At 42.4% G+C, this 7,062-nt stretch overlaps 1 pseudogene; it reads right to left on the bottom strand.

The window, feature by feature from the left end:
* Nucleotides 1-4,231: 4,231 nt before the first annotated feature.
* Nucleotides 4,232-5,215, bottom strand: LOC100409035 (2-methoxy-6-polyprenyl-1,4-benzoquinol methylase, mitochondrial pseudogene; annotated as a pseudogene).
* Between the last annotated feature and the right edge of the window lie 1,847 nt (nucleotides 5,216-7,062).

Genomic DNA, 7,062 nt, shown 5'->3' with positions numbered 1-7,062 from the left:
GAGAATAATCTTGAAGGTGTTTTTAAAATCTTGAAGAAATATAGAAATATTTAGAACAGGTGTGGTGAAGATAGGGCCCTTATACTAAAACTTGGCTCTATGCTGGAGTCATCTGAGGGTTTTTAAAAGTACTGAAGCCAGGAAAAGATTCGAGATGGCCCTTTAGGAGCAGCTCAGGATTGCAGCTTCCAGTGAAAGTGCAGAGGGGGTCTGGATGCCACATTTCCAGATGAATCTTTATTGCCCAAAGACCAGGAGATTTTCAGGTGGAGGAGCACCATGGGTCGCCAGCATGGCTATTTTGGCCGGCCCAGCTGTTTCTGCCAGCGCAGCTGTTTCGGCCGGCACCCCAGCACAGTGACGCTTCCTACAAAATACATTGGTCTGGTTGCCCTTTTAAGCTGGCAGTTGGATCTCCGAGAAGGCAGATTCGTCAATCCATCAGATTAAAACAGGTCTGAAACAGGGAGCCAGGCCATGAGGTTCCCACACAGCACCATTGTTTCAGCTGGCGCAGTGGATCACTGCACAGGAAATCACACAGATCCCAGCGCCCTTTTAGCAGGCGACTGGAACACCTGGGAGAGAGTCAACAGTTCAACTTAAAAAAAGGCTCTGAGGCAGGGAGCCAGGTGATCAGGCTCAGTGGGTCCCACCCCCACAAAAACAAACAAACAAAAAAACAGCAATTGGAAACACCCTGGGTTGAGAGTTTCATGGCAAGCACAGCTGAACCCAGGATGGTGCAGCTTGGTGGGGAGGGGCGTCTGCCATTACTGAGGCACTCCACACCTATGGAAGTAGTCCCTCATTACTGAGGTAGCCTGCCATTGCCAAGGCAACGCGCCATTGCCGAGGCAACCAGCCATAACAGAGAGAGTCTGCCATTACAGAGGCAGGCCACCATTGCCGAGGCAGTTCTAACCACACCCATATAAACAGGACTGCAGGGAAGTTCACAGGGCAGAGCCCACAGCAGCTCAGCAAAGCCTCTGCAGGCAGACAGTGACTATGCTGACTCCTTGCTGGGCAGGGCAGCACTGAAAAAAAGGCAGCAGCACAACAGAAACTTATAAATAAAGCCCTAACTCCCTGGGACAGAGCACCTGGGAACAAAAAGCAGTTTATGAGTTCTGCTGCAGCAGAGTTAAACGTACCAGCCCAGCAGCTCCGAATGAACAATGGTGCTCACAGCTCAGCATTTCAGCTCCTAAAGGACAGACTGCTCCTCAAGGAGCTCCCTGACGTCCGTATATTCCAAAGAGTCACTTCACAAAGGACTGATCAGACTGACATTTGGCAGGCATCATTCTGGGACAAAGATAGCAGAAAAAGAAACTGGTAGCAACCCTTACTGTTCTGCAGCTGCTGCAGGTGATCCCCAGACAAGCAGGGCCTGGAGTGGACCTCAGCAGTTGTACAGCACAGGGGCAGTGTTAGAAGGAAAACTAAGAAACAGAAATAACTTCATCATCAACAATCTGGACATCCACTTAGAGACCCGATCTGAAAATCGGCAACTACACAGATGACAGGTAGATAAATCCACAAAGATGAAAAGAAACCAGCACAAAAAAGAGGAAAACACCAGAAACCAGAACACCTCTCCTCCTACAAGAAATCACAACTCTTCACCAGCAAAGGAACAAAGCTGGATGGAAAATGAGTGTGATGAAATGACAGAATCAGACTTCAGAAGGTGGGTAATGAGAAACTTCCGTAAGCTAAAAGGACATGTTCTAACTCAGTGCAAAGAAACTAAAAACCTTGAGAAAAGATTTGATGAAATGAAAACAAGAATATACAACTTAGAGAGGAATATGAGTGAATTGATGGAGCTGAAAAACACAACACAAGAACTTGGCGAAGCATGCACAAGATTCAACAGCTGAATTGACCAAGCAGAAGAAAGGATATCAGAGGTCGAAGATAAACTCAATGAAATAAAACAAGAAGACAAGATTAGAGAAAAAAGGCCAAAAAGGAATGAACAAAGTCTCGAAGAAATGTGGGACTATGTGAAGAGACCCAATCTATGTTGGATAGGTGAACCTGACTGTGACAAAGAGAATGAATCCAAGCTGGAAAATACTCTTCAGGATAATATCCAGGAAAACTTGCCCAACCTAGCAAGACAGGTCAATATTCAAGTCCAGGAAATACAGAGAACACCACAAAGATATTCCTCAAGAAGAGCAAGCTCAAGGCACATAATTGTCATATTCACCAGGGTTGAAATGAAGGAGAAAATGCTAAGGGCAGCCAGAGAGAAAGGTCAGGTTACCCACAAAGGGAAGCCCATCAGACTCACAGCAGATCTCTTGGAAGAAACCCTACAAGCCAGAAGAGAGTGGGGGCCAATATTCAACATCCTTAAAGAAAAGAACTTTCAACCCAGAATTTCATAACCGGCCAAACTAAGCTTCATCAGTGAAGGAAAAATAAAATCCTTTGCAAACAAGCAAGTATTCAGAGATTTTGTCACCACCAGGCCTCCTTTACAAGAGCTCCTGAAAGAGGCACTATACATAGAAAGGAACAACCAGTACCAGCCACTCCAAAAACATACCAAATGCTAAAGAGCATCAAAAAATTAAGAATCTGCATCAACTAATGGGCAAAACAGCCAGCTAGCATCCAAATGGCAGTATCAAATTCACACATAACAATATTAACCCTAAATGTAAATGGGCTAAATGCACCAATCAAAAGACACAGACTGGCCAATTGGATAAAAAGCCAAAACCCATCGGTGTGCTGTATCCAGGAAACCCATCTCACATGCAAGGATACACAAAGGCTCAAAATAAAGAGATGGAGAAAGATTTACCAAGAAAATGGAGAGCAAAAAAAGCGAGAGTTGCAATTCTCATCTCTGATAAAATAGACTTTAAAGCAACAAAGATCAAAAGAGACAAAGAAGGACATTACATAATGGTAAAAGGATCAATACAATAAGAAGAGCTAATGATCCTAAATATATATGGACCCAATGCAGGAGCACCCAGATATATAAGGCAAGTTCTTAATGACTTACAAAGAGACTTAGACTCCCATACAATAATAGTGGGAGACATTAACACTCCACTGTCAATATTAGACAGATCAACCAGACAGAAAATTAACAAGGATATCCAGGACTTGAACTCAGACATGGAGCAAGCAAACCTGATAGACATTTACAGAACTCTCCACCCCAAATCCACAGAATATACATTCTTCTCAGCACCACATCACACCTACTCGAAAATTGACCACATAATTGGAAGTAAATCACTCCTCAGCAAATGCAAAAGAACGGAAATCATAATGAACAGTCTCTCAGACCATAGTGCAATCACGTTAGAACTCAGAATTCAGAAACTAACTCTGAACCGCACAGCTTCATGGAAACTGAACAACTGGCTCTTGAATGTTGACTGGATAAACAATGAAATGAAGGCAGAAATAAAGAAGTTCTTCAAAACCAGCAAGAACGAAGACACAACATGCCAGAATCTCTGGGACACATTTACAGCAGTCTCTAGAGGAAAATATATAGCAATAAGTGCTCACATGAAAAGAAAGGAGAGATCCAAAATTGACACCCTATTGTCAAAATTGAAAGAGCTCGAGGAGCAAGATCAAAAAAACTCAAAACCTAGCAGAAGACAAGAAATAACTAAGATCAGAGCAGAACTGAAGGAGATAGAGACACGAAAAACTCTTCAAAAAATCAATAAATTCAGGAGTTGTGAAAAGGCAAACTCGTTTAGTAGTTCAGCACACAATTCTCATTGTCATGATCATTAGTCCTAGACTCAGTTCTAGTAGGCTGAAAGGTTGATTCAGGTACAATTAAGTTTTCTGGTTAAAGTCATCATTGGTTTCAAATGATCTATCACCCACTCTAGAGGGCAGCACCAGCAGGGAAGCTATAAATACACTTCAAAACTGAGCCTTAGTGCTGACTGTACCTTAACCACACACTCTACAGCCAAGAGAAATTAGTGGTTAAGCAAAAATACAGACCAAATGCCTCTGGGAGATGGACTGAAGCAACTCCAAAGAAAGCTGTAAAAAAGTGACAGGAATTTGTTCTTCTACTTGGAAAGTGTTCAATTCAAACATGAGTTCAAGGTATGTATCCTTAAGAGGAGATGCTCTGCTCTTGTCTCATTTGCCAGAATATCCATCAGTTCTAGGCTTTCAACAGGGTGTGATTGGTTCATGTTCCATGATAGGAAAGAAATTAAAGTTTGAAGGCAGAATGAATGGCCAACATGCCTGATGTTAGGCTATCATAAGTGACCTTGTGAAAGCCTGCACCTTCTATCATCTCCTTGAACTCTTCCTGAGACAGAAACCTTTGGATACTCTCTACAAGGGTTGATAGGACTTTCAGTCTCCAGCAATGACCTCTCCCAGGACAGGGATGACCTGGAAGCTATATAGGTCATAAAGCCTGGATATGAGGGGATTGTTCACTTGGCTAAATTCCAGACACAGAAACCATCCTCCTGGTTTTAGCACCCAATGGGCTTCCTGGGTTGCCTGACCAATGTGTGTGACATTCTGAATCCCAAAGGCAATGGTGTAAATGTCAAACTTGTCATCATCAAAGGGCAGTTCTTCGGCATCTCCTAATACCCATGCAAGTCCAGCTCTGTATCCTTGAGCCAAGACTTTCTGCTTTCCAGCCTTTAGCATCTCCTTGTTGATGTCACACACCATGACATGAGACCCGCCCAAGGAATCTTCTTCATTTTGGTACTCTTTGGCAATTTCTTCCCAGGATAAACTTTGTTGGGCCCTTAACTGCCTCTTCTGTTTTCTCTGATGCTGGGACTAAACATAATTTAAGAACCGGAATCCAATGTCACCTGTGCCTCCAGCAACATCAAGCAGCTGGGTTCCAGGAAGCAGATGCATCTTCCAGAGCACCAAATCCTTCCAAAGATGATGGATACCAAGACTCATCATATTATTCATCACATCATACTTCTTAGGCACACTTTCAAACACCTGATGGACTTTGCCCCCCTTTTCCTCTTCCGACACAGTCTGAAACCCGAAGTGCATTTCTGTTCCCCACTTCTCTTGGGACAAGAGCCACACACTTAGTGGGGCCCTGGGCGAAGAGCCATGAACTCCGAGGAGGTGACAGCCCCGCGTCGCCTGCAACCACCTACGACTGCAATAGTTCCATAGAGCCAAGCTTCTGGGAGCCGCCATCATGGTACTCGAGTTACAAGGGCCCCAGGAGTTGGTTTTTTGAAAAGATCAACAAAATAGACAGACCACTAGCCAGATTAATAAAAAGAAAAGAGAATAACCAAATAGTTGCAATAAAAAACAATAAACGGGAAATCACCACAGATTCCACAGAAATTGAAACCATCATCAGGGAATATTACAAACAACTCTATGCACATAAACTATTTAACCTGGAAGAAATGGATGAATTCCTGGACACTTGCGTCCTCCCAAGCCTAAACCAGGAAGAAGTCAAAACCATGAATAGACCAATAACAAGATCCAAAGTTGAGGCAGCAATTAAGAGCCTACCACACAAAAAAAACCCAGGTCCAGATGGGTTCACAGACGAATTCTACCAGACACACAAAGAGGAACTGGTACCATTCCTTCTGAAACTATTCCAAATAATTCAAAGAGATGGAATCATTCCCAAATCATTTTATGAGACCAACATCATCCTGATACCAAAACCCAGCAGAAACCCAACAAGAAAATAAAAGTTCAGGCCAATATCCATGATGAACATAGACACAAAGGTCTTCAAAAAAAATACTGACAAGCCAATTGCAACAGCACATCAAAAAGCTTATCCACCATGATCAAGTAGGATTCATCCCGGGGATGCAAGGCTGGTTCAACATATGCAAGTCTATAAACGTAATTCACCACATAAATAGAACAAAAACCAAAAACCACATAATTATCTCAATTGATGCAGAGAAGGCCTTTGACAAACAGCCTTTTATGCTAAAAACACTCAACAAACTCGGTATTGATGGAGCGTATCTCAAAATAATAAAAGCTATTTACGACAAACCAACAGCCAATATCATACTGAATGGGCAAAAACTGGAAGCATTCCCTTTGAAATCTGGCACTAGACAAGGATGCCCTCTTTCACCACTCCTATTCAAGATAGTACTGGAAGTTCTAGCCAGAGAAATCAGGCAAGAAAAAAAAATAAAGGGTATTCAAACAGGAAAGGGGGAAGCCAAATTGTCTCTATTTGCAGATGCCATGATAGTATATCTAGAAGACCCCATCATCTCAGCCCAAAATTTACTGAAACTGATAAGCAACTTCAGCAAAGTCTCAGGATACAAAATCAATGTGCAAAAACCACAAGCATTCCTATTCAGCAATAACATACATAAAGAGAGTGAAATCAAGAATGAACTGCCATTTACAATTGCTACAAAGAGAATAAAATACCTAGGAATACAACTAACAGGGAATGTAAAGGACCTCTTCAAGGAGAACTACGAACCACTGCTCAACAAAATAAGAGAGGACAGAAACAGATGGAGAAACATTCCATGTTCATGGTTAGGAAGAATCAATATCGTGAAAGTGGCCATACTGCCCAAAGTAATTTACAGATTCAACGCTATCCCCATCAAGCTACCAATGACCTTCTTCACAGAACTGGAAAAACACAACTTAAACTTCATATGGAACCAAAAGAGAGCCCACATAGCCAAGTCAATTCTAAGTAAAAAGAACACAGTGGGAGGCATCACGCTACTGGACTTCAAATGATACTACAAGGCTACCGTAATCAAAACAGCATGGTACTGGTATCAAAACAGAGATATAGACCAAGGGAACAGAACAGAGGCATCGGAGACAACACAACATATCTACAACCATACAATCTTTGATAAACCTGACAAAAACAAGCAGTGGGGAAAGGATTCCCTGTTTAATAAATGGTGTTGGGAAAACTGGCTAGCTATGTGCAGAAAGCAGAAACAGGACCCTTTCCTGACACCTTACACTAAAATTAAGTCCAGATGGATTAAAGACTTAAACATAACACCTAAC

The sequence above is a fragment of the Callithrix jacchus genome, chromosome 11 (assembly GCF_049354715.1).
Source record: "Callithrix jacchus isolate 240 chromosome 11, calJac240_pri, whole genome shotgun sequence".
NCBI classification, from domain to species: Eukaryota; Metazoa; Chordata; class Mammalia; order Primates; family Cebidae; genus Callithrix; species Callithrix jacchus.
The sequence above is the reverse complement of the archived record's forward strand: the minus strand, read 5'-3'. Positions and strand labels throughout refer to the sequence as shown.